Source organism: Rattus norvegicus, chromosome 2 (genome assembly GCF_036323735.1).
Source record: "Rattus norvegicus strain BN/NHsdMcwi chromosome 2, GRCr8, whole genome shotgun sequence".
NCBI lineage: Eukaryota > Metazoa > Chordata > Mammalia > Rodentia > Muridae > Rattus > Rattus norvegicus.
In genome coordinates, this window is record NC_086020.1 from 6,873,816 (window position 1) to 6,898,575 (window position 24,760).

The 24,760-nt window shown below is 45.8% G+C and overlaps 1 long non-coding RNA gene across 1 annotated transcript; it reads right to left on the reverse strand.

Moving 5' to 3' along the window:
• Nucleotides 1-484: 484 nt before the first annotated feature.
• On the reverse strand, nucleotides 485-13,149 carry LOC134485563 (uncharacterized). Its single transcript, XR_010063690.1, has 2 exons — nucleotides 5,318-13,149; nucleotides 485-5,271 (listed from the first exon to the last, which is right to left on the reverse strand). It is a non-coding gene; the product is annotated as an uncharacterized LOC134485563 (long non-coding RNA).
• Between the last annotated feature and the right edge of the window lie 11,611 nt (nucleotides 13,150-24,760).

Genomic DNA, 24,760 nt, shown 5'->3' on the forward strand with positions numbered 1-24,760 from the left:
AGTAACAGAAAGACCCCAGCTTAGCAGCAGTAACCCCATTTTGTAAGGCTGTACTTAGGATGACTGGTTCAGGGAAAGGTCAGAACACTGAGTACACAGCGGCTGCCACGCAGGATATGTGTGGAGAGCCTGGCGACAGGATGATTGCAATTGAGCGCCTAACAATGAGAAAGAGGAATGTGGAAAGCCCCGGGAGAGGTCCCACACCCTGGTGGGAGGCCAAGTCATCCGTTATGTTCCAGGAAGACAGCTAGAGAACTTGCCCCCGGCTGACCCCTGTAACCATGCATCTGCTTCTGTATGCTTGCTTCTGCTTCCCAGAACCCTATAAAAAGCCCATCCCTGGTTCTGCTAGGCGCGCCAGTCTTCCGAATTGACTCAGGCGCCCACAGATATCTGTGTATCTTTGAAAAGCTCTCTGGGAGAACTTTCCCTCGGGATGGAGACCCTCCAACTCCAAAGACCAGACCGAGACACCACAGGATGCAATCAGCAAGAGGATTTGGTTTATTGTCGGGATACACAGGCACAGGCACCTGCGGGCGCTTCAGTCACTCGGGGGACTGGCGCGCCCCATGGAACCAAGGATGGGCTTTTATAGGATTTTGGGGAGCAGAAGCAAGCATACAGAAGCAGATGCATGGTTACAGGGATATAATTGGTGGATTCTAATATGGCAAGGGTTTAGCCCGGGAGCAAGTTTCTTAGCTACCTTCTTGAAACATAAGGACTGACTCGGCCCCCCACCAGGGTGTGGGACCTCTCCTGGGGCTTTTCTCATTGTCAGGTGCTCAACGGCAGTCCTCCTGTTGCCAGGCCTTCAACCAAACACATCTTGTTTGGCAGCCGCTGTGTACTCAGTGTTCTAACCTTTCTCTGAACCAGTCATCTTAATTATAGCCTTGCAAAATGGCGTTACTGCTGCTAAGCTGGGGTCTTTCATTCCCCCATTTTTTTTTTGTTAACTTTGAGTGAAATCTTTCACTCGACTTGGTCAAGAAATTTCTGTCTGGTGGGGGCTTATTCCCCCACTGACTCTAGGCCACAAAAGGACTAGGAGGAGCCACGTAGGAGTTTTAACTTTAAGGGGTTTGGAGTGTGCTGAACTCTCCATGTCTGGGGTGTAGTGTTGTGATTAGTCAATTCCTCAGACCGGACTGTCTTGACGTGTGGTGCGTGGATCTAAGCCGAGACTCCGTCTACCTTTAGGGCGGTCGGGGTAGTCAGGAGGACGGTGTAGGGTCCTTTCCACCGTGGCTCGAGATTCTTGGTCTGGTGTCTGCGCACCCACACGGTGTCTCCAATCTGGAACGGGTGTGGCACCACCGGATGTTCAAGCTTGTCCTGGTAAGCAGCGGCCAAAGGTCTCCAGACGTCTCTCTGCACAATCTGTAGGGCCTGTAAATGGGCCCTCAGAGAAGGGCTGGGAAAGATTTCCTCGAGGAGCTTCTTGGTGACCATTTTTGTAGTCTCGTGCTTCGTGGGGAAGGCTTTGACCCATCCTGAGAAGGTGTCTACAAACACTAGGAGATACTTGTATCCATATATATCTGGTTTAATTTTAGTAAAATCAATTTCTCAATGGATGTCGGGACGGTGTCCCCTAGGACGAACTCCTTGTCCAATCATGGTCCTTCCCGGGTTAACCTGAGCGCACGCTTTGTAACTCTCAGTCACCTTTTGTATCGCTTTGTCCCAATTCAAAAAAAAACACAGATTTATCTCTTCTCGATCTAGTAAGGTTTTTATCTTCTTATGTAAAAAGGAGATCAATTCAAAAGTCCTTTGTAGACCCACTGTTTTAGTTGAGGGTGGTAGATGGCCCCCATTTTTTTAGGAGCTCTATGTCCTCATGGGCATAAACCCAACTAGTTTGTCCCACTGGTGGGGGCGTGGGTTGGTCTGGGCTATTTAAGGGCAAGATTTGTTTGTTCATGGCCGCTTCTCGCGCCGTGGCATCGGCCAGCCGGTTTTTTCATGCCTCTGGGTTGTGCCCTTTCTGGTGTCCTGGACAATGTATAATACTCAGTCTTTTGGGCAAGAATAGGGCTTCTAAGAGGGCCAGAATTTTAGCCTTATTTTTAATATCTTTACCCTCAGATGTGAGCAGCCCCCGCCTCCGGTAGATCTCCCCGTGGATGTGTGCCATGGCAAAGGCATAACGGCTGTCTGTATATATATTTAGCCTCTTACCTTTTGTCATCTTGAGCGCCTGAGTCAAGGCGATGAGTTCAGCCCGTTGTGCAGAGGTATTAGCAGGCAGGGCTTTCGCCCAAATCACTTTGTCCTCCGTAGTGACCGCAGCTCCAGCCTTTTTGTTCTCCCTCTGCCAAGAAGCTGTTGTCATCCGTGTACCATGTGTGGTCAGCATTCTGAAGAGGCTGGTCCGATAGGTCCGGCCTGGTTCTATGTATTTCTGCGAGGATTTGTAGTCAGTCATGCTGTTCTGTCTCCTCTGGTAGAGGAAGCAAGGTGGCAGGATTGAGGGCGACTACGGGCCCAAACTGAACCCGTTCTGCATCCAGTAACAAGGCTTGGTAGTGGGTCATGTGGGAATTAGAGAGCCAGCGGTCTGGGGGCTGTTTTACCAAGGCCTCCACTGTGTGGGGTGTTAGGATGGTGAGTGGCTGTCCCAATGTCAATTTTCCAGCGTCCTTGATCAGGACAGCAATAGCAGCCACCATCCTTAGGCACGGTGGCCAGCCGGAGGCCACAGGGTCCAATTTCTTAGACAGGTAGGCCACAGGGCGTTTCCAGGGTCCCAACCTTTGTGTTAGGACCCCTTTAGCATACCCGTTTCTCATCAATGAACAGTTACTGAGCAAATTGTAAGGGTTTGGAACAGTCAGATGAATATCTTTTATCCTCTTGTTGACCTTTCTCAAGTCTTGTATTGGCCTATAATCTCCAGTGCCGGGTTTCTTAACAGGCAGAAGAGGCGTATTCTAAGGCGACCGGCAGGAGATTAGGATGCCTTGATCTAGAAGCCTCGTAATGTGAGGCCTTATACCTTGATAAGCTTCATGTGACAGGGGGTATTGTTTTATGGAGACTGGAGTTGTAGTGGCCTTTAACTGTATAATTAAGGGGGGCTGTTGGAGTGCCAACCCCATCCCACCAGTCTCTGCCCAAGCCAGTGGAAAATTCGTGACCCAAGTGTCTATTTCTAGGGATTGTGGCTTGTCCTGTCCCAGTTCATATAGTCTATATTCATAGAACTTGAAGGGGAGTTCCGTGGGGGCCAGTTATTCGGGCCCCTCTTTCCTGAGAATGAATTTGTGCTTTTAGTTTGGTGAGCAGGTCACGGCCCAGCAGAGGGTACGGGCAGTCCGGAACATGTAAGAAGGAATGGGTCACCTTACCAGTAGCCAGCTGAACCCGGCGGTCCGTAGTCCATCGGTATTGTTTCTCACCAGTAGCTCTTTGTACCCAGACCGTCCGGTCGCTGAGTTGTCCTGAAGCTTGAGTGAGGACTGAATGCTGGGCTCCTGTGTCTACCAGGAAAGTAACCGGCTGCCCCCCAACTTAAGCGTTACCCTGGGCTCAGGGGGGGGGGGGCTCCTGGCCCTGACCTCCCTAATCTTTATCTAGAGCCAAGAGGGAGGTTCGTGGTCGAGGCTTTCGGGGTCCGCCAGGCTTCTTGGGGCACTCTCTGGCCCAGTGTCCTTTCTCTTTGTAATAGGCACATTGATCTTTATCCAGCTTCAGCCCCTTTCGAGCTCCCCCCTATCTCCCTTCCTTTCTTGGCCCTGAACTACGGCGGCCAAGATTCGACTCAATTCTCTCTCTTATTAAAAATCTTTTTAGCTTCTTTATGTAAATCCTGTAATGTATAGCCCTGCAAATTTTCTAACCTCTGTAACTTAGTCCTGATATCTGGAGCAGCCTGCCAGATGAAGGACATAGAGACACTCGTCATTTGTCCTGGGTCATCTGGATCATAGGGAGTGTACATACGGTAGGCCTCCTTAAGTCTCTCTAGAAAGGCGGAGGGAGTTTCCCCTGCTTCCTGTAATACCTGTTTTACCTGAGCCAAATTAGTAGGGCGTCGTATAGCCCCTCGGAGACCCGCTAGAAGCAACTGGCGATAAAGGCGTAGGTGTCCCTTACCTTCAGCTGTATTAAAATCTCAGTTTGGTCCTCAGGCAGCTGGGTGGGACGCCCATCATCTCCCAGAACATGCTTTCTGGCCTCTAGGAACACTCTTTGTTTTTTTTGTTTTTTTGTTTTTTTTCTGAGGTTAAGAGGGCCTGTAAGAGCTGTTGGCAGTCATAGGCTGGTGGGTAAGTCAGCTGCTGAAAACGGCCAGTATTGGGTCTGGCCACCGGTTCCCTGTCTAGGTGGGAAAGCCTGGGAGGTTGAAATCTGGCATCACCTCGCGCTTATTGCGCAATCTCCCTGCGACAGGGGAGAAACCCTTATCAGACTGTGGCCCGGCAACTGATCTGGCCGGCGGCTCTGCCTCCTCCGTTTCAGCCGGGCCTGTCAGAGAGAAGATCTATGAGAGGGGAGTTTGGGTCTGCCGGGAGGACAGGTTTCTTAGAAGGCTCTGATTTCACAAAGGTAGAGAGAGGAAGACGTGGCCGGCGGACCGGGCGGGGCCGAGGGGACAGGCTGGGGGTTGAGGGGAGGCCAATTCGGGTTCACGAAGGGTTCCGCCCGGGGGGGGGGGGTTAAGGCGAGACTCTCTCAAGTGATAATATAAGAAACCTGGTCAGGATGTCCGTGGACAACCCGATCTTTAACCTGTAAAATAATGATCTTATTAAATGTGTCATTCACTGGCCATCCCGCTCCGAAAGTGGGCCACTCGGATGTGTAGAGAGTCTGTCATTTTCCTTTTTTAACCTCGATGGACTGGTTGTGTGTCCGGTCGTGGACGTCTTCTCAATGATCAAGAGTGAGACTTAGGGGCATTGTTAGGGACTGTCCCATGTTAGTTCTAAGGAAGATTAGAACACAGAGAAAACAAACAACACCAACAGTCAAACAAACAACAGACAGGCGTGCTGCACGGCTTTGGTACCAAACTGAAAGCAAAAAGTCAGATGGAGGTGGCAAAGGTCCGGGGCCCTCTGAAAGCCAAAAATACAGACAGAGGTGCCGTTAGTCCGGATCTTTCTCCTCTCCCAGATTGGGCCCCGAAAAGTCGGGCCCCTAACACCCTTGGAACGTCTTCCAGGGCTGCGGGGCGAGAAGTCCGAGCTCGTCAGCTCCTTCTTCGTCCCGCCCAAATTCCAAACAACCTGGCTGAGCGCTCACAGAACAGACCTGGCTGAGCGCTCACAGAACAGACCTGGCTGAGCGCTCACAGAACCTGGCTGAGCGCTCACAGAACAGACAGAATAAGGCAGAACGAGACAAAATCAGACAGACAGACAGACGCCGGCCGGCTTACCTCCCAGTGGGTGGTCGGTGGTCCCTGGGTGGAGGATCTCCTTTCCCGGCCAACGCACCAAATGAAAAGCTCTCTGGGAGAACTTTCCCTCGGGATGGAGACCCTCCAACTCCAAAGACCAGACCGAGACACCACAGGATGCAGTCAGCAAGAGGATTTGGTTTATTGTCGGGATACACAGGCACAGGCACCTGCGGGCGCTTCAGCCACTCGGGGGACTGGCGCGCCCCATGGAACCAAGGATGGGCTTTTATAGGATTTTGGGGAGCAGAAGCAAGCATACAGAAGCAGATGCATGGTTACAGGGATATAATTGGTGGATTCTAATATGGCAAGGGTTCAGCCTGGGGGCAAGTTTCTTAGCTACCTTCTTGGAACATAACGGCTGACTCGGCCCCCCACCAGGGTGTGGGACCTCTCCTGGGGCTTTTCTCATTGTCAGGTGCTCAACGGCAGTCCTCCTGTTGCCAGGCCTTCAACCAAACACATCTTGTTTGGCAGCCGCTGTGTACTCAGTGTTCTAACCTTTCTCTGAACCAGTCATCTTAAATATAGCCTTGCAAAATGGCGTTACTGCTGCTAAGCTGGGGTCTTTCATCTTGATCAATAAAAATCCTCTTGCTGATTGCAGCCTGTGGACTCGGACTGGTCATTGGGCTCGAGGATCTCCCTCCTGAGGGAAGATTCTCTCTGAGGGTCTTTCGTTTGGGGGCTCATCCGGGATCGGAGATTCTCTACCCAAGGACCACCGACCACCCACTGGGAGGTAAGCTGGCCAGCATTCGTTGTGTTCTGTCTCATCTTGTCGTGTGGCTTGCTTCATAACTGCTTGGTTACTGGATTTGAGTCTAGGCTGTCAGTGTTTGAGCGGGCCAGAGGAGGAGCTGACGAGCTTGGACTTCTCCCCCGCCGCCCTGGAAGACGTTCCAAGGGTGTTTGAAGCCCGATTTGTCGGGGCTCCGCCCATATCGGAGGGATACGGGGTTTTGGTTGAGGGTGAGGGATCCAGACCCTCGGTGCATCCCTCCGATTTTTTACTTTCAGTTTTGCGCCGAAGCTGTGCAACGCGTCTGACTGTTGCTTGTTTGATTGTTGGGTGTATTTGTCTTGTTTGTATGTTAGTTTTCTTTGAAACTAACATGGGACAGTCTTTAATAACACCTCTGAGCCTTACTCTTGACCACTGGAAAGACGTCAAAGACCGAGCCAAAGATCAATCGGTCAAAATCAAGAAGGGGGAGTGGCAGACCCTCTGTACTTCTGAGTGGCCCACTTTCGGAGCCGGATGGCCGGTGGATGGTACCTTTAATAAAACTGTTATTTTACAGGTCAAGGATCAGATCTTCCATAAGGGACTTCATGGATACCCTGACCAGGTGCCCTATATTATCACCTGGGAAAGCCTTGCCTTTGATCCACTTGGGTACAACCCTTTGAGGACCTGAGTAGGCCCCCTACTCCCTCAGCCCCACTTGTTCCTCCTTCAACCCCTTCCTCTCTCTATCCTGTCCTTACTAAGGAGGAATCTCTCAAGACTACCACATTTAAACCCAAGCCGGTGCTTCCGGAAGATTCTAACTCTCCTCTTATAGATTTCCTATCTGAAGAACCTCCTCCCTATCCTGTTTCTACAAGCTCGACTCAGGAGGCAGAGGCAAGACTGCCTGCCTCCCCAGAGGTTGGACCACAGTCCGAGGCAGCATTTTCCCCAATAGCGGGGAGACTGCGCCATAAGCGAGAAGCAGCACCGGATTCAACCTCTCAGGCCTTTCCCCTTAGACAGGGAACGGGAGGGCAGACCCAGTATTGGCCCTTCTCCACGGCCGACATCTATAACTGGAAGCAGCACAATCCCCCTTTTTCCAAGGACCCAGTGGCCCTTACTGAACTAATAGAATCTGTTTTACTCACACATCAGCCCACTTGGGATGATTGTCAGCAGCTCTTGCAGGCTCTCTTGACTTCAGAAGAAAAACAAAGAGTGTTCCTGGAAGCCAGGAAGCACGTCCTGGGGGATAATGGGCGTCCGACTCAGCTGCCTGATGCAATTGATGATGCGTTCCCACTTACAAGACCGAACTGGGACTTCAATATGGTTGACGGTAGGGGACACCTACGCCTTTACCGCCAGTTGCTCTTAGCGGGTCTCCGAGGGGCTGCCCGGCGCCCTACCAATTTGGCTCAGGTAAAGCAGGTATTACAGGGGGCCGATGAGACCCCCTCAGCTTTCTTAGAAAGGCTAAAAGAGGCCTATCATATGTATACACCCTATGATCCAGATGACCCAGGGCAGATGACAAGTGTCTCTATGTCCTTCATCTGGCAGGCTGCACCCGATATTAAGTTACAGAGATTGGAGAACTACAGGGCTATATGCTGCAGGACTTGCTTAAGGAAGCAGAAAGGATTTTTAATAAGAGAGAGACACAGGAGGAGAAGGAAGAAAGAGTACGTAGAGAGAAAGATGAGAGAGAGAGGAAAAGGAACAAGGAGCTGAATCGGATCTTGGCCGCTGTAGTTCAGAGCCAGGAAAGAAAGGGAGATAGGGTGGGAGCTCGAAAGGGGCTGAAGCTGGATAAAGATCCATGTGCCTATTGCAAAGAGAAAGGACACTGGGCCAGAGAATGCCCCAAGAAGCCTGGAGGACCCCGAAAGCCTCGACCACGAAACTCCCTTTTAGACCTAGATGAAGATTAGGGAGGTCAGGGCCAGGAGCTGCCCCCCTGAGCCCAGGATAACTCTTGAAGTCGGGGGGCAGCCCGTTACCTTTCTGGTAGACACTGGAGCCCAACATTCAGTCCTCACCCGGGCTCATGGACAGCTCAGTGACCGGACGGCCTGGGTGCAAGGAGCCACTGGTGGCAAGACATACCGATGGACTACAGATCGCCGGGTTCAGTTGGCTACCAGTAAGGTGACTCATTCTTTTTTACATGTTCCGGATTGTGCATACCCTTTGTTGGGCCATGATTTGCTCACCAAACTAAAAGCACAAATTCATTTTGAAGAAGGAGGGGCCCGAGTAACTGGCCCTCGCGGGACCCCTCTCCAAATTCTAACCCTTCAATTAGAAGACGAATATAGACTATATGAACTGGGGCAAGACAAACCACGATCTACAGAAATAGACTCTTGGGTCACAAAGTTCCCACTAGCTTGGGCAGAGACTGGTGGAATGGGGTTGGCGCTCCAACAGCCCCCCTTAATTATTCAGTTAAAGGCCACTGCAACTCCAGTCTCCATAAAACAATACCCCTGTCACATGAAGCTTACCAAGGCATAAGGCCTCACATTACGAGGCTTCTGGATCAAGGCATCCTAGTCCCCTGCCAGTCGCCTTGGAATACGCCTCTTCTGCCTGTTAAAAAACCCGGCACTGGAGATTATAGGCCAGTACAAGATCTGAGAGAGGACAACAAGAGGGTAGAAGATATTCATCCGACTGTTCCAAACCCTTATAATTTGCTCAGTACACTGCCCCCTACACATACTTGGTATACAGTTTTAGACCTAAAAGATGCCTTCTTTTGCCTCCAGCTGAGCCCGAAAAGCCAACCCTTATTTGCCTTTGAGTGGAGAGACCCTGAAATAGGGCTTTCAGGACAATTAACTTGGACAAGACTGCCTCAAGGGTTTAAAAACAGCCCAACGCTCTTTGATGAGGCCTTACATCAGGATTTAGCTGACTTTCAAGTTCAGCACCCCACCCTCATACTCCTGCAGTACGTAGATGACCTCCTCCTAGCGGCCACTTCTGAAACTGCATGCCAACAGGGAACTGAATCCCTCTTACAGACTTTGGGACGATTGGGCTATCGAGCCTCTGCCAAAAAGGCTCAAATTTGCCAGACCCAGGTTACTTATTTAGGATACCAGCTACGGGATGGACAGCGATGGCTGACCCCAGCCAGGAAACAGACTGTGGCCGGCATCACTGCCCCCAAAAATGGCCAACAGCTACGAGAGTTTTTGGGGACAGCGGGATTTTGCCACCTCTGGATTCCTGGGTTTGCTGAAATGGCAGCCCCTTTGTACCCCCTCACTAAACCGGGGGTGCTCTTCCAGTGGGGACCAGAGCAACAAATGGAGAGCATTGTGCTTGCTAGGTATACTGTATAACAATAAGCTAGCATCTCAGCCCAGAACCTCATTTTGCAATTCAGATGACTGAATTGCTCAGATTGAAGATGGGTTTTAAGTACTCTCTAAACCCTTTTCACTTGCCCTGCACAATAGTATCAATCTCTAAGAACAATTATTTCTTTCATCCATATGGCAAAATCATAGAGGGTGGTGAAATAAGAGAAGAAAATGAGAATACTAACAAAAATTGAACAGAGGAAATTTGTAGTATTTTCTTGTGGCTGGAGCCCTGGGTACAGGTTACTCACATCTTTGGTTAGAAACCTTTAGTGCAAAATCAGAAGTGAGAATGTCAACATATGCAAATGTTTAAAAGAATCTCATTAAGGCTCAAACTCCAACCCCTTTCCAGCATGCACTTTCCACCTGGTCAGATCAGCAGCTTGTCTGCCCCTCTGAAGACTCCACAGTCTAGACAATTCTCAGTTGATCTGCTGCACCCAGGGCAATATACTCCATAGTCTGAAGGCCTCTCAGGAGATCTGCTGCACCCAGAGCAACAGATCCCACAGTCTGAAGGCCTCCCAAGATATCCACTGCAGCCAGGGCAAAAGATCATCAGCATGCATTCCCCTTTGAAGACCCCATAGTCTGAAGACCTCCCAGGAGATCTGCTACAGCCAGGGGAACAGGTCTACCAGGACACCTGCAGCAACCCAGGAGGCAGGCTCCAGACAGAGATACCCAGGCCAGTTAACACCAGAGATAACCAGATGGCAAGAGGCAAACACAAGACCATAAGCAACAGAAGCCCATATACTTTGGTACCAGTTCTCCCTTCACAGCAAGCCCTGGATATACCAACATACCTGAAAAACAGGATGTTGACCTAAAATTCCATCTCAAGAAGAAAATAGAATCCTTTAAGGAAGAAACTTAAGAAACTGGAAGAAACACAAGAAAATGCTGGTAAACAGGTAGAAGCCCTAGTGGTGAAACAAATAAATTCCTTAAAGAAATACAGGAAAATACAACCAAACAGGTGAAGGAATTAAACAAAGTAGTCCAAGATGTAAAAATAGAAGTAGAAACAATAAAGAAAACTCTGGAAATGGAAAACCTAGGAAAGGGATCAGGAGCTACAGATAGAAGCATCAACAACAGAATACAAGAAATAGAAGGGAGGATCTCAGGTGTAGAAGATACCTTAGAAGATATTGACACAATAGTCAAAGAAAATTCAAAACAGAAAAAAAAAACCCTAACCCAAATCATCCAGGAAATCCAGGACACGATACAGAAGAGAGTAAAGATTTCCCAGCTCAAAGGGTCAGAAAATGTCTTCAACAAACTCATAAAAGAAAACTTCCCCAACCTAAATATACAAGAAGCCTAGAGAACACCAAATAGATTGGACCAGAAAAGAAAATCCTCTTGTCAAATAATAAAACACTGAATGCACAAAACAAAGAAAGAATATTAAAAACTGTATGGGAAAAGGTCAAATATAAAGGTAGACCTATCAGAATTACACCAGAATTCTCAACAGAGACCCTAAAAGCCAGAAGAATCTGGACAGATGTCATGCACACCCTAAGAGAACATAAATGCCAACTCAAGCTACTATACCCTGCAAAACTCTCAATTATCATAGATAGAGAAATCAAAATATTCCATGACAAAACCAAATTTAAACAATATTTATCTACCAATCCAGCCCTACAGAGTATTCTAGAAGAAAAACTCCAACACAAGGAGAGTATATACACCAAAGAAAAAACAAGAAATTAATCATCTCACAATAAAACCAAAAGGAGAGAATCAAACATACATAATGCCACCTACAACAACAAACATAACAGGAATCATCTGTATTTAATATCTCTCAATATCAACTTACTTAATTCCCCAATAAAAAAACTTAAACCAACAGACTGGATACTCAAGCAGGATCATTCAAGGAGGATCTAGCACTTTGCTCCATACAAGAAACACACCTCAATGACAAAGACAGATAATAAAAGAGTAAAAGGCTAAAAAAAAGTCTTCCAAGCAAATGATCCCAAGAAACAAGCAGAAGTTGCCATTCTAATATTCAACTAGAAGGTATCAAGTGAGGTGGGGAAAGACACTCACGTTCATCAAAAAGAAAAATCCACCAAGAGAAAGTCTCAATTCTGAACATCTATGTCCCAAATGTAAGGGCACCCACATTCATAAAAGAAACTTTACTAAAACTCAAAGCACACTTCAACACCCCACTCTCACCAATGGACATGTCATTGAAACAGACACAAAACAGAGACATGTTGTGGTTTCCCCTGAAGTTAACTGTATTTTGATGCTAATACCACTGCCCCAAGGACAGCTTCCTAGTCACATACTCAGGAATCAGGTGACTTGATCAGAACCTTTTCCCCATTGAATTTGTAAAGTACAGGTGAGGGGCAGGTACAGGATAGAAGGAGGCCTGTCATGGGAGGAGAAGGAAAGATGGGCGGAAGAGAAGTTTGAAGGAAGAGAGGGAGATGAGGAGAGAGGAAGAGACAGGAGGGAGAGGAGCCGTGGCAGGACAAGATGGCAGGTGATGTTAAGATTCTGCTCTGTGTATTTACAGGTTGTTATTAATGTTCTCAAGGGATGGATGGTACTGGGCTTTGTATGTTTAAGTGGGCAATTATATCTTACCAATTGGGTCAAAGATTATTGTGTTGTGTGTTGTTTTATGTGAGGGTTTGAGTGTAGGAAAGTGTGTGGCTGGGATGTGTTTCTGCCAAGATATCTAGCAGATATCTTGGGGCACCAAGCAGGGTAAAACACCAACTATATATTTTTATTTTATATTTTTACAACAACAGAGACACAGTGAATCTAATACAAACCAAATGGATTTAACAGGTATATACAGAACATTTCACCTTAAAACAAAGAAAAAAATACCTTCTTCTCAGCACCTCACTGTACCTTCTCCAAAACTGACCATATAATTGCTCACAACACAGACCTCAAAAGATACAAGAAGACTGACAAAATCCCATGCATCCTATCAGATCACCACAGACTAAGGCTAGACTTCAATAACAACAAAAATAACAGAAAACTTACATGCCATGGAAACTGAACAACTCTCTACTCAATGTTAACTTGGTCAGAGACAAAATAAAGAAATTAATGACTCCCTAGAACTCAATAAAAATGATGATACAGCACACCCAAACTTATGGGACACAATGAAAACAGTACTAAAAGGAAAATTCATAGCACTAAGTGCCCTGGAGATCCTATACTATCAACTTAACAGCACACCCGAAAGCCCTAGAACAAAAGGAACCCAAGAGGAGTAGATGGCAGGAAATAGCCAAACTCAGGGCCAAAATCAACCAAATGGAAACACTGAGAATTATATATATATATACAAAAAAAAAACTAACAACAGAACCAAAAGCTGGTTCTTTGAGAAAAGCAACAAAATAGATGAACCTCTAGCCAAACTAACTAAAGGACACAAATTAACAAAATTAGAAGTGAAAAGGGGACCATACTTAAATGTACCAAACTTTAATCAAGAGTAGGTAAACAGGCCAATATTCCCCTAAGGAAATAGAAGTCATGGAAGTCATTAAAAACCTCCCAACCAAAAAAAAAAAAAAAAAAAAAAAAAAAAAAAAAAAAAAGGACAGAGTCAGATGGCTTTAGTTCATAATCCCACAAGACCTTCAAAAGGGATCTAATACTAACGCTCCTCAAACTATTAAATAAAATAGAAGCAGAAGGGACACTGCCATTCTATAAACCCACAATTACTCTGATACCTAGTCCACACAAAGACCCAACAAAGAAAGAGACCGTCAGGCCAGTTTCGATTGTGAATATCAATATCAATGCAGAAATACTCAATAAAATTCTAGTAAACTGAATCCAAGAACACATCAAAACCATAATTCACCATGATCAAGTAGGCTTCAGACAAGGGATACAAGGTTGGTTCAATTTATGAAAATTCAATAAGATAATATACTATATAAACAAACTCAAAGAAAAAAATCACATGATCATCTCATTAGATGCTGAAAAAGTATTGGACAAAAAAATACAATAACCCTTCATGTTAAAAGTATTGGAGAAATCAGGAATTCAAGGCCCATGTCTAAACATAGTGAAAGCAATATACTGCAAACCAACAGCCAATATCAAATTAAATGGAGAGATACTTGAAACAATCCCACTATAATCAGAGACAAGACAAGGTTTCCCACCCTCCTTGTATCTATTCACTATAGTACTCAAAGTTCTAGCTAGAGCAATAATACAACAAAAGGAGATAAGATGTCTTGGAGTAACTCTAACCAAACAAGTTTAGATCTATATGACAAGAGCTTTGAGTCTCAAGAAAGAAATTGAAGAAAACCTCAGAAAATGGAGAGATTTTCCATGATCATGGGTTAAAATAGTAAAAATGGCCATCCTACCAAATGCAATCTACAGATTCAATGCAGTCCCCATCAAAATTTCAGCACAATTCTTCAAAGACATGGAAAGAGCAATTCTCAATTTCGTATGGAAAAACAAAAAACTCAGGATAACAAAAACAATTTATAACAATAAAAGAACTTCTAGAGGAATCACTATCCCTGACTTCTATCTATACTACAGAGCATAAAAAAAATTGCATTGTATTGATACAGAGACAGACAAGTTGATCAGTGGAATAGAACTAAAGAACCAGAAATAAAACCATACACTTATGGGCACTTGATCTTTGAAAAAGAAGCCAAAAATATACAATGGAAAAAAGAAAGCATTTTCAATAATGGTGCTGGTCTAACTGGCAGTCGGTATGTACAAAAATGAAAATAGATCAATATTTGTCACCTTGCACAAAGCTCAAGTTCAAGCATATCAAAAACCTCAACATAAAACCAGATACACTGAAAATAGAAGAGAAAGTTAGAAAGAGCTTTGAACTCATTAGCACAGGGCTGAAATTTCCTAAACAGAAATCCAATGGCTCAGGCTCTAAGATCAAGAATTGATAAATGGGACCTTATCAAAATGAAAGGCAAGGACGTAGTCAATAGGGCAAATTAGCATCCTACAGATTGGGAAAACATCTTTGCAAATCCCACATCCCATAGAGGGCTAACACCCAAAATATATAAAGAATTCAAGAAGTTAACTTCCAAAAAATGGAGTATAGAGGTAAACAGAATTCATAACAGAGGAATCTCGAATGACTGAGAAGCACTTAAAGAAATGTTCCAAGTCCTTAGTGATCAGGAAAATGCAAATCAAAAAGACCCTGAGATTCAACCTTACACCAGGCAGAATGGCTAAGATCAAAAATGCAGGTAACAGCACTTGTTGGTGAGGATGTAGAGAAAGCAAAGCACACCTCCATTACTAGTGGGATTGCAAACTGGTATAACCACTCTGGAAATCAATCTGGAGGTTCCTCAGAAAATTGGAAATAGATCTACCTGAAGACCCAGGTATACCATTCTTCAACATATACCCAAAAGATGCCCCATCATGCCACAGGGGCACATACTCCACTGTTCATCTCAGCCTTATCTGTGGTAGCCAGAAGCTGGAAACAACCCAGATGTTTCACAATGGAAGAATAGATACAGAAAATGTGGTTCATTTACATAATAGGATACTATTTAGCTATAAAGAACAAGGACATCATGAGTATTTGCAGGCAAATGGATGGAACTAGAAAATATTATCCTGAGTGATATACCTCAGACACAAAACAATCCACAGAACTCAAGAACAAGCTGATTGGCCCAAGTGAGGATGCCTCAATCCCACTTGGGAGGGAGAAGAAAGCAATCATGGGGGACAGAGGAAGAGAGGGACCTGGGTGGGAGAGGGGACAGAGAGGGGAATAGGGTAACGTGATCAGGAATTGGGTGTGGGGAAGGAGGATTGAAGTCCTAAGGGCCAGCAGAAAGACTGGAAATAGGCAACCTCAGGAAGTAGGAGGTTGGGGGTGGGGGGTGGGGTCTAGAATGTACCAGAGACTTGAGAGTTGAGAGATGCACAGACACAAAAGAAAAGAGGGAACTTAGGTTAAATGCCCAACAGTGGAGAGAGGGAATTTGTAGAGTCCACTTCCAGTAGAAAGACAGCATCAAGTGGAGGGATGGAGTTGCCATCCCATAGTCAAAAACTCTGACCCAGAATTGTTCCTGTCTAAAAGAACTGCAGGGACAAAAATAGAGAAAAGACTGAGGGAAAGAAGGTTCAGTAATTGGCCCAACTTGGAATCCATCTCAAGGAAAGGCTGCAAGGCCTGACACTATTACTGATGGTATGGTGTGCTTATAGACAGGAGCCTAGTAAGGCTGTCCTATGAGAGGCCCAACAAGCAGCTGACTGAGACAGATGCAGTTACTTACACCCAACCAATGGACGGAAGCCAGGAACCTGTGATTAAATTAGTGAAAGGCTGGAAGAAGCTGAGGTGGGTGACCCTATAGGAAGGCCAGCAGTCTCAACCAACCAGGAACCCTGAGATCTCTCAGACACTGATCTACCAAACAAGCAGCATACACTAGCCAGTCCGAGGCCCCTGACACATATACAGCAGAAGACTGCCTGCTGTGGTCTCAGTGGGAGAAGATTTGCCTAACCCTCCAGAGAAACTTGAGGACCCAGGGAGTGGGGAGGTCTAGTCAGAGGGGTCAGGAACATCTTGGAATGAAATGGGACCAGAACTGTGGGAGAGAGAGCAGACCCAGAGGAGGATAATGACTGTACTGTAAAAAATAAAAGTAAGTTTGTAAAAAGCAAGAAAGATACTCATCAAAATAGAAAGTGCTGCTCTAAACCCCACTCCCAGACCCTGATAAAATAAAGAAGTAAAAATGAAAATAATTCCTGTTTTAAAATACCATCAGAAATGATGCCTGGCTTTAAAATGTGCTGAGGAAGTCATTTCTCCACTCAGGAGCTCAGCACAGCTGCTCCAACATGGAGTTTATGTGTTCTGGAGCTAAATGGACTTGTATTCTAAGAATATCCTTTGACAAGTAACAGCTCTAAGTGCTATTATGGAAAGAAAATCTGCAGAGATTGTAGCAAATGGTTTCAAATAGAAACATCTTGTCTGTTGACAAGTGCCCTTTAGGAGGCAGAACTTGTATTTTCTTGAAGCAAAATCACCAATCATTCCCATCAGCCTCCTGCTTACGAAAGGAAGAATAGATTATGTTTCTTTCATCTACAACATCTACAACTACATGTTCAAAAATTAGTTTGTTCCAGTTGATTTTGCTTTAGTAATGTAAAAATAAGACAATCCCAAGATTTCAGGGGAAATAAACAGAGATGTGAAGGAAGGTGGTAATAGAAAAAGCTACTACAGTAAAGTAACCTACAGACTCCAATTTTTTAAATCTTTCGTTTCCTCATCCTCGGGCCTTCCTTTTCTTTCTGAATACTCATATTAACCCACAGTTTTTAGAGGTGCATGACAATAAGGCCCCATCATTTTCTACTTCCAATCCTTGTTAAATATCTCCCAAGTTTTAAACTACTACTGAAAGACCCTCTGAGAGAATCTTCCCTCAGGAGGGAGATCCTCAAGCCCAATGACCAGTCCGAGTCCACAGGCTGCAATCAGCAAGAGGATTTTTATTGATCAAGATACACAGATATCTGTGGGCGTCTCAGGCAATTCGGAAGACTGGCGCCCCTAGCAGAACCAGGGATGGGCTTTTTATAGGGTTCTGGGAAGCAGAAGCAAGCATACAGAAGCAGATGCATGGTTACAGGGGTCAGCCCCGGGGGAAGTTCTCTATAGTGTCTTCTTGGAACATAACGGCTGACTCGGCCTCCCACCAGGGTGTGGGACCTCTCCCGGGGCTTTCTACATTTCTTTCTCATTGTCAGGCGCTCAACCACAATCATCCTGTTGCCAGGCTCTCCACACATACCCTGCGTGGCAGCCGCTGTGTACTCAGTGTTCTGACCTTTCCCTGATCCAGTCTTCCTAAGTACAGCCTTGTACAATGGCGTTACTACTGCTAGGCTGGGGTCTTTCCGTTACTGCTATTAGACTGGGATCTTTCATTCCCCTCTTCTTTTACTAAGTAATTCTAATCTTAGAATTCTGATACCAAGTCTCGTATTTGGTCTCACCAGTTGTCCTATCTGACTGATACCGTTGTCTCAGAACCATCAACCGCACAGCACCCACTCGATTTTTAACAAGAGCAATTAGCCTGTTTGTCACGCAGGGTCTAAAAACTAAAACCAAGAAAATTATTAGTAATGGCCCAGCCATATAGCAGAGATATGGACACTCTCTGAACCTATATACCAAAGTCATGACTGTCTTTTAGAATTTTTAAACTTATATAGGTTGTGATCCCTGAGGCACAGTCCCAAGAAGTGTTAGGAGTATTAACATATGTAATGTTATATTATTTGTAATAGAAATTAAGCCTATTTTTATATTTTTCTCGATGGAACACAGGGCAAACATGAAATTCTTGTTTTTAAAGCACACTCTTTAAGTGAGCATTATAACAGTCTCCCAGTCACTTATCTGATGTGTAAGTCTAGGGAGCCTTTTGAAGATCTAAGTGTCCCTCTAGCTCCCATCTCTCAGCCCCAACAGCTAGTATGTGGCTGGTGAGGGCTGAGAATTGACAGCTGTCAGGGTGGTCAGCAGCACCAGGTACGGTCCTTTTTAGCGAGGCTCGAGTGTCTGGGCTCCGTGTCATTGTATGTAGCTACAGTCTCCGACCTGGAACGGATGAGATGTCTCAGGGGTCCTTGGGGCATAGGCTGCTGTCAGCTGTGAGCAGATTTCTTTCTATATCACCTGTAGGTCTTTTAGCCTGGCATATAAATCATTATTACCACGGCATGTTGGTTCAGTAACATCATCTAACACAATCAGGGGAGCTGAGGCCCCATATAAGATCTCAAAGGGGGTAAGGCTAAATCTGGAAGGGGTATTTCTTGCTCTGAAGAGAGCAAAAGGGAAGGAGTGTCACCCAGTCTGCCCCAGTCTCCATGGTCAATTTAATTTGGTCAGGGTCTCTTTTAGAGTTTTATTTATTTATTTTATCTGTCCTGAACTTTGAGGTCTGTAAATACAATGTAATTTTCAATTGACCTCTAAATACTTGGCCACACCCTGGCTTACCTTGGCAACAAAAGTAGGGCCGTTGTCTGACCAGATTACCTTGGGCATTCCAGACCTGGGGAAGATTTTTTTCAGTATCTTCTTGATGATTGTAGAGGCCGTCTCTCATTTGGTGAGGAAAGCTTCTATCTATTCCTGAAAAAGTATCTACAAGCACTAGGAGATACTTGTGATCATATTTTTCTGGTTTTATCTCAGTGAAGTTCACTTTGACTTTTTACTAAACTCTCTAGGTCTCTTTGCCCTGTTTGTTTGTTAAGCATTCAGTACTGACATACCTTATATTTTTTATTGTCTCTCTGGCTAAAATCTTAAAGTCTATTACATATATCTTAACTACTTGGACAAACTTTTTATCTCTTAAATGAGTCTATTTCTGTATTTGGCAAAGTGAGTCTTTTCTTTGTTCTCTGGGGAGTATAGCTTTCCCATCAAGTGTGCCATTGTCCCTTATCTTTTAAGCAATTTGGGCCTTTTCTAAGTGAGGCCCTCTCCTAGTCCGATCCTAGTTCTCAGTGGCTGTCTCTTGCAGGCCTGCAACCAAGATAGGCTCCTGCATAGCCATTTTTCGAGCCACTTGATCTGCTTCATTATTGTCCCATGTCACTGAATCTCTTCCCTCCTGATATCCTGAGCAATGAGTAGTACTCACAGTTGTTGGCTTCACCAGGGCATCCAAGAGATGGTAAAGGCATCTGTGGCACTGATGTGCTGGGGGGTTGAGGTTCAGCCATCCCAGATGACAGACATTGTTTTGTCCACCATGGCAGCACGCACTTATCTCTGACCTTCATGAAGAGAACTGTTCCCGTCTGTAGACAAGGTAGCCTCGGCTTTCAGCAGGGGTCAACCAGTCGCAGAGGTCTTTTTTCCACCCATGGGCTTCTGCCAGTGCTTGACACTCATGTTGCAGTGGCTCCAGGTCAGGATTAGGCAGCAAGGTGACCGGATTGTCCCCAACTGGTGGGGAATCTAGTCCATGGCAACTGACCAGTGGTCCCATCTTTTGGGACGTTCTATTCAAAGGCAAAACATCAGCCACTCTATCACAGTTTAAGTCCTGGATTGGGTGATAATTGTCAGAGTCCGGCTGGCAGCTTCCTTACACCTTGTGTAAATGGGGCACGAAATGCAATCCCCTCGTCCTCCACTTCACCGACTCAGGTAGAAGAGCGACCTGGGACGGGCCCAAATCTTGGGGCCTGCGCTTATACGTCACAGGGACCGATCCGGTGGGTCTGTTCTCTCTAAATAGACAAGTCTCTCCCCTGGCCACTCGACCCATTGGACCCAACCTAGTTCTACCAGATCAGAAGCCTCCCTCGCTCCCGGCACAAGCCCAACCCCCGTCATTGCCTAAGGTCACCCAGGCCCCTGGTAGTACCCCTACAAGCCCCTTCTCCACAATGGGGGGCTCCACCATTTTGATCTCCCCGTCGCCAGGCACCGGGGATCGATTATTCAATTTGGTGGCTGGTGCATATCTGGCTCTCAACTATTCAGACCCTTTTAGGACTCAGGAGTGCTGGTTGTGCCTCGTTTCCGGTCTGCCCTATTATGAAGGGGTGGCAGTCATTGGAAATTATACCAACCTGACTGCTGCCCCAGACAGTTGTGCCAATACCCCCAGCCACAAACTAACTCTGCCCGAGGTCTCGGGACGAGGGCTCTGCTTGGGGAATGTACCCCACACACACCAGACCCTCTGCAACACCACTCAGAAGATTCCCATCGGGAACTACTTCCTGGCAGCCCCAAAAGGCACATACTGGGCCTGCAATACCGGACTAACACCCTGCATCTCAGCCACAGTCCTCAACCAATCCTCTGACTATTGTGTATTAGTAGAAATTTGGCCCAAAGTCACCTACCATGAATCCGAGTATATATACTCGTTTTTCGAGAGACAGACTCGTTTCCGACGACAGCCTGCCACCCTGACTTTAGCTTTACTCCTAGGAGGAATCACCTTGGGGGGAGTGGCTGCGGGTATAGGGACCAGGACCACTGCACTCATAGAAACTGGTCATTTCCGTCAGTTACAAGCAGCCATGAATGCAGATCTTAAAGCTATAGAAGAGTCTGTGAGTGCATTAGAAAAGTCCTTAACATCGTTGTCTGAAGTGGTCCTCCAAAATAGACGAGGGCTAGATATGTTGTTCCTCCGCGAGGGTGGATTATGTGCTGCTCTAAAAGAAGAGTGCTGTTTCTATGCAGACCATACTGGAATAGTAAGAGATAATATGGCTAAGCTTCAAGAACGCCTGGCCCAAAGATAAAAACTGTTTGATTCCCAACAGGGATGGTTCGAGGGGTGGTTTAACCGATCCCCTTGGTTTGCTACCCTCCTGTCTACCCTGATGGGACCCCTACTTATTCTTCTCCTAATTCTTCTTTTTGGACCCTGCATCCTTAATAGGCTGGTACAGTTCATGAGGGTTAGACTTTCAGTCATTCAGACCCTCGTACTGACACAGCAGTACCATAAGCTGAGACAACAAGAGACAGAAATTTCTTGACCAAGTCGAGTGAAAGATTTCACTCAAAGTTAGCAAAAAAATGGGGGAATGAAAGACCCCAGCTTAGCAGCAGTAACGCCATTTTGCAAGGCTGTACTTAAGATGACTGGTTCAGGGAAAGGTTAGAACACTGAGTACACAGCGGCTGCCAAGCAGGATATGTGTGGTTGAAGGCCTGGCAACAGGACGACTGCAGTTGAGCACCTAACAATGAGAAAAGCCCCGGCAGAGGTCCCACACCCTGGTAGGGGGCCGAGTCAGCTGTTATGTTCCAGGAAGGTGGCTAGGGAACTTGCCCCCGGGCTGAACCCTTGCCACATTAGAATCCACCAATTATATCCCTGTAACCATGCATCTGCTTCTGTATGCTTGCTTCTGCTCCCCAGAATCCTATAAAAAGCCCATCCTTGGTTTCGTGGGGCGCGCCAGTCCCCCGAGTGACTGAAGCACCCACAGGTGCCTGTGTATCCCGACAATAAACCAAATCCTCTTGCTGATTGCATCCTGTGGTCTCGGTCTGGTCATTGAGTTGGAGGGTCTCCATCCCGAGGGAAAGTTCTCCCTGAGAACTTTTCACAAGAAGCTCTCCAGTGGTCCCTCTTGTTCTTTTTTGACCTTTCTCTGATCCAGTGTCCTTTTTCTTCATATTAGGCACACTGATCTTTAGCCAGAAATTCTCGGTTCTCTAACTACTGTGGCCAGTATATGTTCCTCTCTTGTCTCTTTTTTTCCCTAGCTTCCTGTTCTTTTTACTTTTTTTTCTTTCTCTTCCTCAGTCTCTCTGTCTGTATCTTCTTCTACAGCTATTAGTTGCTGTCCACTTTTGTGCACTGACCCTGAACCATATATCAACCTTATTTTCTCTGCAACTTACAACTTTCTCAGTGACTTAGCTGAACCCTTCAAGTTTCTGTAACTTTTTCTTTATATCCTTTTTTTTTTACTTTAGCCAAATTGGTGGGGAACTTTATAGCCCCTCAGAGACCCCACCCTTGGAGCCTGGCGGCAGACCTGGAGGACTCCCTAACTTTAGGCGTAATGAATCCAACAGGCAGAAGTGAGGGCCTTCTATCTGTGTCTGGAACATTCTTTCTGGCCTCCAGTAGGTGAGAAAACAAGAGAATCTTGAGAATAGAGGTCTACTGAAGAGGGCAAACAGCATTTAGTCACACAGCTAAAACAGGAGGCTCTCTTGGGACAAAAAGGCCATTGTACAAATAAGCACAAGCTTTGCTCGCCTTTTGAGAGGCAGCAGATCTTGTCTGAGTCCTGGGCCTTGACCTCGGGAAGCAGGTACTGGACTGGGGTATGCTTAGGGATGGCGCCATTTGGCAGGGGCTCCCCATCATCTCAGCAGACACAGCAGAAGAGAGAGTGGAGGATGTCCCTACTAGGATAGAGAGATGGTTAGAACCTGGGTGCTAGATGCCAGGTGGCTGACAAAAGAATTGTAACCAGTTCACCTGGGGCGCATTTTGACCACAGGGGCAGGAACTGGCTGCTGTGGAATAGGATCAAAGGCACTCTCCATGTTAATGATGACCAACGAGAAAAGTAATCTAATGCTGGAGACTGACTCCTCCCTTGGAATAAGGCCAGCAGATAAGGCAGGCTTCTTTAAAGAACTTCTCTTAATGAGCGCTCTCCTTCTGTGAGCAAATGTCAGTAATTCCTTTCTTGTTCTTGTTTAAAACACTATGTTTTAAAAATTAACCTTGGCTATCAACCAACACACCGCCACAAAATTAGAGTGGGGTCCACAAAATTAAGTTTCTTATTAAGCATTAAGGGGACCAAGTAAAACTCTTCGGCGAACAAAGCAAACAGTTTCATAATTTTAAACACAGTCGTCAGTCCAAGATTTCAAACATAGTCGTCTTTCCCAAGTCCAAAGACGAAACAAAAGCCAAAAAGATACTGGACAATACCACAAAAAAAAAAAAAAAAACCAAACCAGACAAACAAGACCAAGACAAAGCATCCTATAACCAATTTCCACAGATGTTCAAAGAAAGTTAGGACACAAAGAAGACAAACAATTCTAACAGTCAAACAAGCAACAGACAGACACGCCTCGCGGCTTCGGTGTCAAACTGAAACCAAAAGTTCAGTGGATCCAGCTCTCTCCTCTCTCCTCTAACCCAAAACCACGTATCCTTCTGATACGGGCTGAGCCCCGAAAAACCGGGCTCCAAACACCCTTGGAACGTCTTCCAGGGCTGCGGGTGAGAAGTCCGAGCTCATCAGCTCCTTCTCTGGCCCGCCCAAATACAAACGGTCTAGACCCAAGCCAAGTAACTAAGCATTTACAGAACAAGTCACAAAGCAAGACAAGACAGGACAAGACAAACGCTGGCCAGCTTACTTCCCAGTGGGTGGTCGGTGGACTCTAGGTAGAGGATCTCCCATCCCGGACGAGCCCCCAAATGAAAGACCCTCTGAGAGAATCTTCCCTCAGGAGGGAGATCTTCAAGCCCAATGACCAGTCCGAGTCCACAGGCTGCAATCAGCAAGAGGATTTTTATTGATCAGGGAGCACAGGTATCTGTCGGCGTCTCAGTCAATTCAGAAGACTGGCGCACCTAGCAGAACCAGGGATGGGCTTTTTATAGGGTTCTGGGAAGCAGAAACAAGCATACAGAAGCAGATGCATGGTTACAGGGGTCAGCCCCGGGGGAAGTTCTCTATAGTGTCTTCTTGGAACATAACGGCTGACTCGGCCTCCCACCAGGGTGTGGGACCTCTCCCAGGGCTTTCTACATTTCTTTCTCATTGTCAGGCGCTCAACCACAATCATCCTGTTGCCAGGCTCTCCACACATATCCTGCGTGGCAGCCGCTGTGTACTCAGTGTTCTGACCTTTCCCTGAACCAGTCTTCCTAAGTACAGCCTTGTACAATGGCGTTACTACTGCTAGGCTGGGGTCTTTCCGTTACTGCTATTAGGCTGGGATCTTTCACTACTTGTATCATGAAGTAAGACAAACTGCTGAAGAACTCAAGACAGAGAATCGAGGATGATGTCCAGCATCTTAGTTCTTCCCAACCAGTTCTGTACCTTTGAACAAAGTGTTTCTTCTCTTTAAAAGTCCTTTTCTTTTCCAAAAGTAAGGGAGGACAGATTATTTACTTTTGGTTCACTTCTAATTCAATCCTTTTCTGGCACTAGAAATAAATATTTAAGTGCAATATGTTATCTTAAACTTTTCAGTAGGCATTTAAAATGTAATTATGATGAATGAAAATTCATCCTAGCATATTTGAATTATAAGCACAATAAATAATTTCTAAAAAATTACTATTTTGACAATATTACTAACATTTTATGATTATTTAGGCTTTCAATATGCTAAGCAATTGATAAAAATATTCTCAATTCAAGTTCTGGCTAATATTTTGAGCAAGGCATTTTTAGACTGGACATTATTCCGAAGACTTTTCTATTTTAGTAAGAACTTTGACTTTGTATCTATATAGCTGAATCCTTCTGTTACAAAAGATTACCACTTATTGGCAATATTCAGTCATCAACATTAAATGGTAAACTACCTAGATTATTCAGTTTCTATCTCAGACATTTGATTAATAGCAGCTCATC